The 14331-nt window shown below is 28.7% G+C and overlaps 2 protein-coding genes across 4 annotated transcripts in view; one reads left to right on the top strand and one right to left on the bottom strand.

Moving 5' to 3' along the window:
• LOC107447180 (protein Wnt-5b-like) overlaps positions 1 to 14331 on the top strand; it is a 410427-nt gene that overhangs the window by 172278 nt on the left and 223818 nt on the right. The gene's annotated exons all lie outside the window — the stretch shown is intronic.
• LOC107454763 (Partner of paired) overlaps positions 1 to 14331 on the bottom strand; it is a 44511-nt gene that overhangs the window by 21626 nt on the left and 8554 nt on the right. The window lies entirely within an intron of this gene.

Below are 14331 nucleotides of genomic sequence, written 5' to 3'. Positions count from 1 at the left end.
AATAATCAAATATAAAAGACAAAAAAAAGCTTTGTTTGTTCTTTATGCTATAGAATAAACACAAATTTTTTAAAACGAAAAATAGAGTAAAATTATCTTTAAAAGTTTGTTTAATGTACAGTCCCTGGTCAAATTAAAGATCTAAATTATCAGGTATACAGCTTTATTGCTTTTACGCGGTTTGCACTTATTTACGTTAGTGTATCAATTGGTTAGCATTGTAATACAATACGCTAAAAATAAATACAAATAGGAAGTATATAAAAAATCTCTTGAATAAAAACCCATTGCACGTATGTTTATAAAAATATATTGCATATAAACTCGTGCAAAGCATGTATGTATATATTAACTTAGTAATATGTATTATATATGTATATGCACATAAAAAGATCCAACTTAAATGGCTAATTAAAGAAAATTGAAAAAAAGATCATATATATGACAAAATTAAAATTGAATTGATCATGCCAGAAATGATCGTGTTGGATAAAAGGATAGTGTCGACTAAATGAACTGTCGGTGAAATGATCATGTCTGCGAAATGAGCTGTCAACGATGTGGGTTGTCGGTGAAGTAATCGCGTAGTGAAAATGAACTGTCGGCGATGTGTGATCGTGTCGGAGATGTGAATTGTCGACGAAGTATTCGTGCCAACGATATGAGCTGTCGGTGAAATGATCGGGTCGATGAAGTGATTGTCGGAGATATGAACAGAGCGCATTAAATATGATTTCAAAATTTGTAATTTTTGTTATGGAATAATTTTTGTAAGTCAAAAATTACTTCAAACTATTTCCGTTTATGCCAAAATACTAAAGTGAGAAAATTAGAACGATTTTTATAAAACTCTATTTAATAAATGACGAATATTTCTAACCGATTTTTAATTTTACAATTTTGAAGATATCTTTTTGAATAAAAAATTATCTTTCAGCCAATTGAATGAAAGGAAAATATTTATGACGTTAAATGAAAAAAATATAACTTAACCTGTTTTTTCATACATATATTTGCGAAATAATGTATAAAACAACAAAAATCGAGTACTGAACTATGTTGTTTCTTTATTTTAAATTATAGGCGAACATTACATTCATATTTTCTATTAGATATGCATTAAAATGTGCTTTCAACATTTGTATTTTTGCTATGTAATAAATTGTAAGTCAAAAAAAAATTACTTCAAGCTATATTCGTTTATATAAAAATAATCCTTCCGAATATTTCAAATCGTTTCTTAATTTTACAATTTTAAACATTTCTCTCGGGTAAAAATTTATCGTACGGCCAGTTGATTGAAATGAAAATACTAAAAACGTTAAATTAAAAAGTATTTCAAGTCGCTTTTCAAACAAAAAATACTTTAATTTTAAAGTTTAAAAAAATGGCAATATTTAATGAAAACGAATATTCTAAATCCTTTTTTCAATTTGAAATGTTTATATTTTTGAGTAAAATAAAACGTATCCATAGACAATTTATGAGTAAAAATTTATTATACTTGTACAATAGATTGAAAATGTTAAAGCAAAAAATATCTTAAAGTGTCGTATTTTTTCTGATTTTCTATTTCGTTATTTAACTTTATAATAGAAATTTGTGTTTTACTAATATGCTTAAAATTTAATATTTAGCAATCGGCTGAAAGTTCTAAAAATGTTAAGTTAAATTAAATTCTTCTTATGCGAGTCCTAAGTTTTCCTGCATTTTAACACTACCGAAAAATAAAATAAATAAAAAACTGCGTCAGGAGGCCCTTGCCATCTTTGATTCTAGGTTAAATTTTTAAATTTTGCTTTCTCGATATTTTCTTTATACTTAATTAACTTTTGATGATGAAGTATTATTAGACAGCATAATATCACTCAAGAAAGGTATAAAATAAAGAGATCGCTTTAGTATATTAGGAGGTACAATTTTTTAGACCTTCTATGAGCTTTTCCTCAAAACTTTAAAGGAATAAAATTATGCTATTTGTTTTCATGTTTTTTAAAGTCTAATCTTATCGTAGAAAAGCGATTTGAATAACGACAAAAATTTCCGTTAACGTTCATTGTATAAAAATAAAGAAACTTATACAAAATCTAAAAACTAATAACTGTTTACTTTCAAAAACTGCTGATTGCAGACGCCGCGGCAGAATCGCAGTGACACGGCGACATTGTCGCAGAACGTTACTGAGTTCTTGCAGAAAGATTTATTTTTCTTTTGAAAAGAAAAAAAAAAAAAAAAAAAAAAAAAAAAAAAAAAAAATTGCGTTTCTTTTCTGCAGAAATTTACACGTAATATTTGAATCATGTATTTAGATAATCAGTTTTTGACGAGCTCAGCTTACGACGCAAATCGATGTAATGTTTCGATTGTATTTTTGGCAGTTATTTATATTTATTTTCACGTGGATTTTAAATATCCCGATATATTTCAAACAATATGGAAAATTCGAATCGTGTAAGTGAGTATTTACTTTTTAAGGCAATAATTCTGTCGAATTTTTGGCATTGATTTCTCCATAGATTTTAAATTCGATATTTTTTATGCGATAGTATTTATTTACTATAAGGTAATCCCGAAACGAAATACGCATTTGGGGAGCCCGATTAACGTGATTTCGTTGTCGATCTTTTTTTCAGCAATTACTACTACGGATTTCATGATTTTTAATTATATTTTTTATTGTGATAATTATTTACAAAATGCGAAGAAGGAAATAATTTGTGCCCCCACCCCCCACAAAATGCGAGAATATCACCCATAATATTAAAATAAAAAAATATTACATGTCTTATTAAAAAAATATATAGTTTTTTTGGTACACACAGCGCTTTTGTTATTTTAAATTTGTAACATATATGTTTGTTGTTATTAAAGGTATCTTACAGAAAGATATAAGTGATAGAGAGTTTTGTCGCAGATGGCTCAAAAAAATTTTGCCACAGGCATTGCAGAATTGCATTAGCATAATTTTGTGAGAAAGAAATTGATAGAAAATTTATAATACTGCACATTTTATATCAGGAATTCTGATTGGGTGATGGCTTTAAATTTTACATGTATTGACAGATAGTGCTAAATAGAGTTAAATATTCATCATCATCTTGTTTGAGAAAATTAAATGTAAAGGATTTTAAAAAAATTTAGAATTTTTCCTCCCCGTCTCCACCCTTTCGACTGTTTTTCGAAGGCTTCGTCGAAATATGAAAGGATTTTTTAAAGAATAATATGCTATTTTCATAACTGCTGTGAGTTTGCAACTGTTACTCATGACTGTTAGGTCACGTTTAGTCTATCTAAAACCATAGTTGCTTATTTTGAAAATGGCTCAAAACGTCAATATGGAGAAAAGTCACAGTTTTGTGAAAAAAAAGCGTTTGCGGTCTAATTTTTTTAACATTCAAAAACTTTCTCTAATGCTGCATTAGCTGGGCACATAAAAATTTGCAAAAACTAAGATTTTGATAATTTTCATGTCGGTGGAAAAAAGTCGCCAAATTGGCGATTTTTTAAACGGTTTAATAATATTTAACTTAATCGTCTGTTCTAAAGCCCAGATAATTCTTCAAGGCAAGATTATACATAGTTTAAAATCATCGCATTGCTTCAAGTATAAGGCACTTAAACTGTTTTTTCCTTGGCAACACAGCTTCGAAAAGCAGTGTTAATAAGATTATCGAAGAAATGAGCCAACATATGCGGGAAAACATTTTTGATCTCTTGTTCAATTTTCTCCTTTATCTCGGTATTAGATGTAGAGCATACTGCGTACCTAACTTTTTTCAAATATCTCCATATAAAATAATTCGAAGATGACAACTCCAGACTTAGGGGAAGTCACAATCTGTTATAAATCAGGCCGTTCCCAGAAAGATGTATGGACAGTGACTATATCCTGGTGAAACTATCGGTCTAAATCTGNATTTTCTTTTTAAGGCAATAATTCTATCAAATTTTTGGCAGTTATTGCTATTGATTTCTCCATAGTTTTTAAATTCGATATTTTTTATGCGATAGTATTTATTACAAAGTAATCTCGAAACGAAATACGCATTTGAGGAGCCCGATTAGCGTGATTTCGTCGTTTTTTTTTTCGGCAAAGTACAATGGATTTCATGATTTTTAATTACATTTTTTATTGTGATAATTATTTACAAAATGCGAAGGAAATAATTTGTGCCCCCCCCCCCCACAAAATGCAAGAATATGACCCATAATATTAGAATAAAAAATTATTACATGTCTTATTAAAAAAATATATAAATATTTTTTTGTAAACACTTTTGTTATTTTACACAACACTTTTGTTATTTTAAATTTGTAACAGATATCGCTTATGGGCTGCAATAGCGGCACAACTCAAAAAATCAAGTTTTGAGATAAATGGGTTTAAACTTTTCATTGCTAAGCAAAATGCATAAGAAATGCTTTAGTTTGCTTAAACGAAGATTACCTTCAAGCTGAATTATGAGTTGTGCTAGTATTGCTTCAGAAAGAATGTGTATTTTCATATTTACTCCTGTTCTTAGTCCAAAACGCGTGTTTTTTTAATTGTGCCACTATTGCAGCCCATGAGCGATATGTTTGTTATTATTAAAAGTATCTTGCAGAATGATATTAGTGATAAGAGAGTTTTGTCGCAGATAGCTCCAAAAAAAATTATGCCACAGGGACTGTAGAATTGCATAGGCATAATTTTGTGAGAAAAAAATTGACAGAAAATTTATAATACTGCACATTTTATATCTCAAATTCTGATTGGGTGATGGCTTTAAATTTTACATGTATTGACAGATAGTGCTAAATAAAGTTAAATATCCATCATCATCTTATTTGAGAAAATTAAATGTAAAAGATTAAAAAAAAAATTAGAATTTTTCCTCCCCGTCTCCACCCTTTCGACACTTGATTTCGGTCCAGAGATTAAGGCCCTCTTAGGCTGTTTTTCGAAGGACCGTCATAATATGAAATGATGTGATTCGGCAAAACATCCCCTTTTTTCAAAATAATATGCTATTTTCATAATTGCCATGAGTTTGCAACTGTTACTCATGACTGTTAGGTCAAGTTTAGTCTATCTAATGCCATAGTTGTCTACGCTTATTTTTTGAAAATGGCTCAAAACGTCAATATGGAGAAAAACCACAGTTTTGTGAAGAAAAAAAAGCGTTTGTGGTCTAATTTTTTTTAACGTTTAAAAAGTTTCTCTAATGCTGCATTACCTGGGCTCATTAAAATTTGCAAAAACTAAGAATACGGCAGCGATTTTGATAATTTTCATCTAGGTGGAAAGAAAGTGGCCAAATTGGCAAATTTTTAAACAGTTTAAAAACTTTTAAAACCATCGCATTGCTTCAAGTGTAAGGCACTTAAACTATGTTTCGTATTAGTTTCCTTTGAAACAGAGCTTCGAAAAACAGCATTAAACTCAAGGACTAAAAAATACTATATTTAGCCTGGTATAGCGCAATGAACTACAATTAAATTAAATTAGGTTCATAGTTGCAAATTTAAAAATAATCGAATAAAAAATAAATTTAAAAACGCTTAAAATGATACCAATGCATTTAAAATTATAGTTTAAGTTGCTTTCTAATAAGCACAGATTAGAACTGATAGCATTTACTAATATTCACGGCCACAGTTTAAGGAATCAAAACTTCATAGGCGAGAAGATTGATTATGATAACTGAGTTATTTCAGTTTTTTTTTTTCCTCGGTTAATATTTTGAATAATGTAGGCATTTCTGTTTGATATTCAGACAACGACTTCTAATCGAAACTTTCGACCAGAGATGCAGGCATTTTATGGTATTTGGTATGCAAATTTCTAGTATAATTGTAATTAATGTGATATATAATCATTTCGTAACATTTTTCTCATATTAAATAGTATAAAAATAAATATGTACATGCATAAAAAGATTCGATACGGAAATGATGTTCCCATTATTTTACTATACCTATTATACATCGATCAAAAAATATTTAATTTTTCTTTTATTAAATATTCAACTGAATTTCATATGACTACAAATTAGGTATGCAGGTCTCAAATATCTATATATATTTTTTATTCTGTCTAAATTGTGAAATATTTCACTCAATGTTGGCAAGTTTCAGAGATGTGTCAGAATTTGACAAGTTTTAAACCATTGATGTAGAAATTTTATTAAACTCATTTTTCATTCTTTTCTATTAATTTAGAGGAAAATAAGTAAAAAATATTATATTTATTATTTTTTAATTTATTGTTGTGAAACAACATGAAACTTCGGTGTCTTTTTTTTTTTGCGGCAAAGATTAAATATTTCAAACACTGCTCATTTTTCATATTTGCACTCATTTAGATCTAAGAAAAATAGTTATTCATCATTTAAATTTCTTAAATTTACTAAATCAATTATTAATAAATGTTTGAATATGAATAAAAAATAATTTTCCAACTTTTTTTGTATTTTATATTTTAGTACAAATATAATTCCCATAATTTAACATATTTTTCTTAGTAACTAATTAGACTTTTTTTATTAAAAAAAAATTATAGTTTTGCTTGTAATTAGAGCATTAGAATATATATATATATAGGAAATTTGTGATAGTATTTATCATACTGATTGAAGATAGTATCACCCAGAGGTTTTATTACAACATCCGGAGATGAATTACATTATCCTGAATTAATTAGAGGCGCTGCATTAAAATGCGAACTGAAACTTAAATTTCAGCTTTGAGCCCCTTCAGCCTCAGCTTTGCTCTTGAGCTAGTACTTGAATTTTTCTGATTGCACCTCGAGCAGGAGGAGACAAATTGTAATCTCATTTTTTTAAAATTACATTTGTTATCTGTTCATAATTTTAGTGTGATTATTTGAATATTGATTTAATCATGTCCCCTGCCCCTTTTACATTTATATAAGGGACACTGATTCCCTTACTGCGACCATGGGTTAACCCATGAAGAATTTTCGTCAGAAACTTTCGACAACCTAAAAGATTGCATCGATATAAATATTATTGCTGATCATTCAAATAAAACTTTAAACCAACTATGTTAACTTAATGCTATCGTAACATAAAAGTATCATAAAGGCACTGAATTACCTCTCATTTCCTCTGTAGTAGAGACCCGCCAGCACGGCTGCAGATTATCACAGCATCTGCAGATCGTTTTCCATCTAAGTTTCTTTATTATCTTTGAAAAGTAAATAAACACAAGATGAAAAATTGCTGATAATTCTTTTTTAAAACATCTCTAAACTGAAATAAATAATCCCAAGAAAGTGAAGCGGAAAGATATTACTTGATTAAAAACTTCAATCGCTTCAAAAATATTTATGGTTTTTACTGATCTGTTTTTCATCTTTTTTTTCTCTCTCTCTCGGCTGCTGTGGTTTCTCTAGTTTTGTTTCTCACTTTTATTTTTCCATTTTTCGTTGGCAACTTAACGTTTCATACTTCAAATAACTATTGTTTCTTCTCATTCACGTAATTTCAATGGCGCTCGTTTTTGATGCTAGATACAAGTCGACTATTTTTTCCTATTGATAATATATATTTTTTTTAACGAATTTTTTTAATAAAATAATATCTTTCAACTTGCTTCTAATAAAAATTGAAAGGATAAATTGTGGTGAACAGTGCGCTAAATACAAAAAGTAAATATTTATTTATTATTTCTATTACTTGATTACAGACTTGACTGAAAAGGAATTCATTCCATTTTTTTTGTATAGCATAAAATTTAATTTATATTTAAACAAATTAAGTTTTTGAGTATACATTAAGGACCTTCTTAAAATTTGCAAATTTTGCTACATGTTCTATTAAGTTGAATTTTTACAATGACATTCTCAGCCTGATTGCGTTGAGTCTGCAGACTAATTAAGATTTTTGAAGTTATGCTGCAGATTCACTCCATAAATTTTGCTACCGGGCTCACTTTTTTTTAAAAAATATATAGATACTAATATCATTTTATTCAATTTGCATTAAAATATGGCATGGATATCCCGAACTCGATATCATAAACGTGAGTCGTAGTTGCTTAGTGGATAGAGCTCTTGCCTCTGAATGAGGTGAGCCAGGTTCGAATCCCAGCGATTGCTGGTCGATATGAATTCTGCACCCGGTTCACACAAATCACAGTGCTGACGTAAAATATTCCAAGTTGTAGACGGATCATGGGTCAGAGTGCCCTTGCTGTCGGGCTAACCGTAGGAGGATTCTATCTCCATATGAAGCAAATGTGGGTTAGTTTAGTCCTTTACGAAAGCTAGTTTCTCCCAATGCTTGATACAGAAGCTCTCTCCTCTTCTGGGTTGGGTTCAAAATTACAAGGATAATAAGTTAAACAATGGTAGTCGTGAAATAAAAATTGGGTCGGTTGTTCAACAACGATTATAAAATAAAATATAAGCAAGACCACAGCAAGTTCTCTCTGATTAGAGGGAAAACTCAAAGCCTGCTTGGGAAACCAAGCGAATTTTAAGGCAGAGTGTGCGTTTCTTGTTTTTCAGCGGGGCCAAGAATGCCATTTGAGCCACACACACGTCACAGCCCGTTTTTCAGGACTAATTCATTCATATATCCACAGATTGTAATTTTGTCCGGACAAGAGAACGATCAATCTCCAATTCAGTACACCCAGAGGTACTGATTTGCTCTGGAAACTCGGAGGACTTTGCGACCCATCGATACGCACCAGTCACCATTTAATACACGGCGTTTCTTCGGTCGGCGGAATTCGAACTCCCGTTTTCACGAACACGAATCCAACGTCCTACCCACCAGCTATCCCGGACCGTTGTCTCCCGTAGTTGCAGCATAAGGTATCGTTTTTAATAACTGTTTCATAGTCGTTAACTCAGAATTAGGTTGGGTGTTCAAAGCCGATTGTATAAAATAAAACATCACAAATGCATTATTTCCTTAATCAATCCCCCCCGTCCCAATTACAGAATGTCCGCCATTAAAAATAGAGTAAAAGCTTTACAAAAATGTTTAGAGTTGCCAACGGAAACTACGAAATACAGCTCGATTCAACTAAAAACGATAGCTTTAAATATTTCAAACCAATTAGTAAAAACATATGTTTATGCAAAGGAAAAAATTTTGAGCTTTTTTAAGACTAGAAAAGTGCAATTTTAATCGAATTAAGTTCTTTTAAAACATTTTTAATCAGTTAACTACTATTGAAATGAGTATTAGAAGCGCACGTAATATTTATAAGACACTATATAACATAGTGAAAAATGTCATGCTGTTGCGTCACCTCCGTTAGTTGTAAAAGGCGAAGAATCGATTGTACGACACCGGCATGACATTATTATTAATTGAAATTGGTTTTAAAGGTTCCTTAAAACACACAGCTCTTAATGGATATTCTCTATTTTTGCTCGTTATTTTATGAGATGGCATTGAATACAGCTGATAAAAATAAATAAAAGTCATTAATATTAAGTTATGGTCAGTTACCAATATTTTTTCACAGCTGTTAAAATTAATTTAAGAATTTTTATCATAGAAATCTTTTGCAAACTACATCTGGGTTATCCATAGTCAGCCACAGCTGCTCACAAAAAGGGAAATAATATAGTTAATTTTCACAAAAAAAAAAAAAAGAAATCTTATGCATATTTTTGAGCAATATATGAAATATTTTTCCGAATATTGAATTTTAGAAGTATTTTATGAGGGAAACATAATACAGAATGTGTATGAATTTACACTACAATTATATAAACATAATAATTTTATAAAGGCAATTTCCTTACCTCTCGTTATTAGTAAAAAAATCTTAAGGGCCGCCGATACCATTGTTTTGGGTGTTCAACTTAAAGTTACATTTTTGCTTTGCTGCGCAAAAAATATGAAGACTTGTAATTACTACTAAAGGCCTGGTTTCTTAGGATAGGACGCCGTCAGCTGGAAATCAGCGCTAACCTCTGATTGGTCCATTTGTGAGCTTGATAGTATACGTCATCGAACGCTCATCTTGAACTACAATTGNTGGGTTATCCATAGTCAGCTCACAAAAAGGGAAATAATATAGTTAATTTTCACAAAAAAAAAAAAAAAAAAAAAAAAAAAAAAAAAAAAAAAAAAAAANAAAAAAAAAAAAAAAAAAAAAAGAAATCTTATGCATATTTTTGAGCAATATATGAAGTATTTTTCCGAATATTGAATTTTAGAAATATTTTATGAGGGAAATATAATACAGAATGTGTATGAATATTCCACTACAATTATATAAACATAATAATTTTATAAAGGCAATTTCCTTACCTCTCGTTATTAGTAAAAAAATCTTAAGGGCCGCCGATACCACTGTTTTGGGTGTTCAACTTAACGTTACATTTTTGCTTTGCAGCGCAAAAAATATGAAGACTTGTAATTACTACTAAGGCGTACAGACGTATTACGATTGAATAAAAAAAGGATAACATTCGATTATTTGTTCAAGAATCATTAACTGTTAAGCTTGTAGCAAAAAATACCATATGGGCCGCATAAATACAACTATAAATTTGAAATTTGCAGGCTGAGAGAGGCACACATTTGTTTATGAACTTAAAACACAATTTTTTTCCTTTCGAAATTCCTGTTTGTTCAAAAGTAAATGCAATTTTAAGTGTTTTTTTTTCTCTCACTTTCTTTGGCTTCACGTTACGTTTTGCTAAGCTAGAAATCTATAATACTTAGAAATTTGAAATTACTAAGGTGAGAAAAATGCCCAAGGAATTAGATGGAATAAGTAAATTACGAATCAATTGTTAGTTCGATGATTAAACTATTGTTAATTCTAAAAACTAATTAACGAGTTTAACTAACTCATTGTTAAACATGTAGTAAAAAAAAAACAGGTTTTGTCAATCTAGTCTGTTGAAATGCAATTACTGAGTTACTGCAAATTTAAATGCTTTTTCGTGATTTTTTCCAACATTTTTGCTTCAAACAGTTTTTGATTATTTTCAACAGTATTGACTATTTTCAAGACTTTTTCATGAAATATTGACATCGTCATAGAAAATTTATTTATCCTTTACGAGATTTTTATTTTATTAACTCGCCCTCGTGTCGATGTCAATCAAAAGTAGCAAAAAACAGAGAGATATCACGTATTGCCACATATAAATAAAAAAAAAGAAAATAAATTTAAGTGATTAAAACCATTTTCTAATTTGAATTTTTATTAAGTTTGCAAACGAGTAAAATTAAAATATAAACTTTACAACCTGTTACTTGACATTTACCAGCAACTTTACTTTTATAATTGGGTAACTAGGTTCAACAATATACATTTCAGCATATAAAGTGAAACCAAAATTAAATTAAAATAAACACGGAAGTAGTAGAATTTTTTAATTTATGAAAGTGTTTCTTAACATTAACAAAATTTCACTTTATTTTCCGTTGGCGACAGATTAAAACAGGAAAAAAAAAAAAAAATCCGACTCGTTCATTATATATAAATGGTAAAGACATCGTTATTATTTTCGATACCTTAAAAAAAAATTAAAAAAAGCATTTAACCAAAAAAATCATATCAAAATTGAATAATTTCAAGCTAATTTCTAAGTAAAAAGTTCAATAATAAACAAATTGTGGAGTTTTCATTATTTAGCATTGCTTGTTTCAATTCTCAAAGAAAGGTGACAGTCTACTAGTAAATTATCATAAATGAACCTTTTTATATTATATACCCGCTACCGCTCACCATCTCCGAATATATCTTCACAATAATTGTTGTTTCGTTTTATAAAACAAAAACAGTTTTTTCTATGTAAGTTGAAATTATTCACTTAAAGTATATTTACAAAAAAGAACAACGCTTGTCCAATCACTTTCCACGTCCAAACATTTCCCTGAAGATTTTAATACTATTTATTAGTGAACGTAAATAATTTTGCCCCAATTTTTTTTTGCAATTTTAGAATTCAAAAACGTAATAATGGCAGAGTTGAGTAAGAAAAATTATATTTCTGATTAATACCTTTAAATTAAGAATAAAAAAAATATTTTATAGGAAAACAATACCTCTCTGTGTTTTGTTAATTTTATCCTGATGAGAGCCAAAGAGAGATTTTATCCTGATAAGTACTGGAACAACAATGTGATCATCGTTTAAAATTAAAAATGCAGGGACAACAATGGAAAAGAACCATTAAGATTAGACCACTTAAAAGATTAAACCATTATGTTTTTGTTGTCTTAAAAGTAACAATAATTTCAATTTAAGGTAACAATAATATCTGATTTAATAACTTTCTCATCTCTGATTTGTTGGTTAATTTTGATTTAAAGCATAAGACTTGCGTACTGTCAGCGAATTCATCGCATATATACATATACATTTCTTTTCCTATAAATACACAAAATTTCATTAAAAAAATGACATATTAATCAATGCAACTGTTTAACTACACCTGATTGAAAATAAAATATTCATTTGTTTTAATTTGCTTTTTAAACAACTTAAATTTTTTGGTTTATAGCAAATTTTATATAGAATGAACATTAATATAATTTTTTTAAAAAAAATTTTTCTTAGAAAAATAAAAGCATTCTTTTAATAAATGAGCCCAGTAAAACTTTCTTGATAAGCAATTATTCAATTTCATGGAATTTTCTAAATAGTTGATTAGAGTTTGCAACTAGTTATGTAGCGAACAGAGGTGGAATAGATGAAAATTCGACTGTAAAATATCTGGATTTTCTACAAGAAATTATGGAATTTTTTTTAAGTAGTCTATTAGAGTTTGCAACTAGTTATGCAGCAAACAGAAGCGTGGTGGAATAGATGAACATTTGGCTGAAAATATCTGGATTTTCTACAAGAAATTATGGAATTTTTCAAGGTAGTCTATTACAGTTTGCAACTAGTGATGCAATGAACAGTGGTTTGATGGAACTGTTGTTCAGAAATTCTAATTCAAACCAAAATAATACAAATCGAACTAGGAAGTAAAGGTGATCTGTACCCAATGACAACACTGCCACAATCATGCTATTCGTCACAAAATTATTGATCCCCTGGCCCACAACAGGCTGTTGTGAGAGTAATTTATTATTTTTTATTTTACTCAAAGGTGAAATTTTTATATAGTTATTTTTAAATATTTTCAATGTCAAAGATAAAGCACAAAATATATTTAATTAGTTTAAACATTTTATAAAATTTAAACATAAATATCCATCCTTTAAATAGTTAAATTTTTTATTAGAAAAAAGCTTTGAATAATCTCCTTTATTATATTATGCCCCAACCTATATGTAAACAACTTATTCTTATTTATCTGTAATCTTGTTATTTTAATATATAATGCATTTTTTTAAAAGATTTCAGAGTTTATGGTTTGAACACGTTTATTGTTCAAACCATAACCAATAATAACATTTTGCTCATATGGTTTTCTAAATTTCAAATAGCACAATTATTTATTGTAAGGTTAATTGATTTGATTTATACACATTAAATAAATTCAAATTATTATGAAATCATACTAATTCTTGAAATATTTTTTTTAATGTTAATTTAGTAAGCATTTATATTTCTTCGTGTAATAGTGAAATATAAACCAAACCAATATGTGATGTATTATTCAAAATACATAAATTTTTATTAAAAATAAGTAATTTTGTTTCCTGGTCTAAATACTTAATTATTCAGCCTAACACAGTAATTAACTTTTGGGTTAAACAGGTCGAATACTGAATATTCACTGCATCCCTATTAGTAACTATGCACTGTGGGCCAGAAGACTATGATCTTTGGCCTAAAGTAAAAAATAAATTTTTCAACTAAAATATGTGTAGGCAGTTTCAATATATCTCAAATTAGTATTCATAATCACTCCAAACATTATAATTTACTTTTTGGACCGACAAGAGTACAATTTAATGAAAAATATGTTAAAAAAATTGTTTTAAATGTAACTTTTAAATTTTTATTTCAGAAATATATGTAGGAATTTTACCTTACTGTAACATTTTTATCAGAGTAATTTGTGTTAAATTATAGTACAATTTTTCAATTTGTCGGATTAGTTAATACACTTGACAAACTTATACTTTATATCTTATCATTTCACATTTTACAATGTTTGAATGACTTTCGAAAATTAGTTCCAAGAGGTAATTAGCTAAACTTTTTTGTTGTTGTCTTCTTTGATGTTTCTTCTTTCGAAAAAACCTGCCCCATTTTGCCTGTATTGCAAAGGTGGACTAAATATAGCGAAAAACAAAAATTATGTTTTTTTTCTTCATGTTTTCGCGTTATTTTGTAATATTACTTCAGAAATGTAATTTGCTTTTCATTTTTAATGTAAAATTACGA

The sequence above is a fragment of the Parasteatoda tepidariorum genome, chromosome 5 (genome assembly GCF_043381705.1).
Source record: "Parasteatoda tepidariorum isolate YZ-2023 chromosome 5, CAS_Ptep_4.0, whole genome shotgun sequence".
Classification (NCBI taxonomy): Eukaryota; Metazoa; Arthropoda; class Arachnida; order Araneae; family Theridiidae; genus Parasteatoda; species Parasteatoda tepidariorum.
The sequence above is the reverse complement of the archived record's forward strand: the minus strand, read 5'-3'. Positions and strand labels throughout refer to the sequence as shown.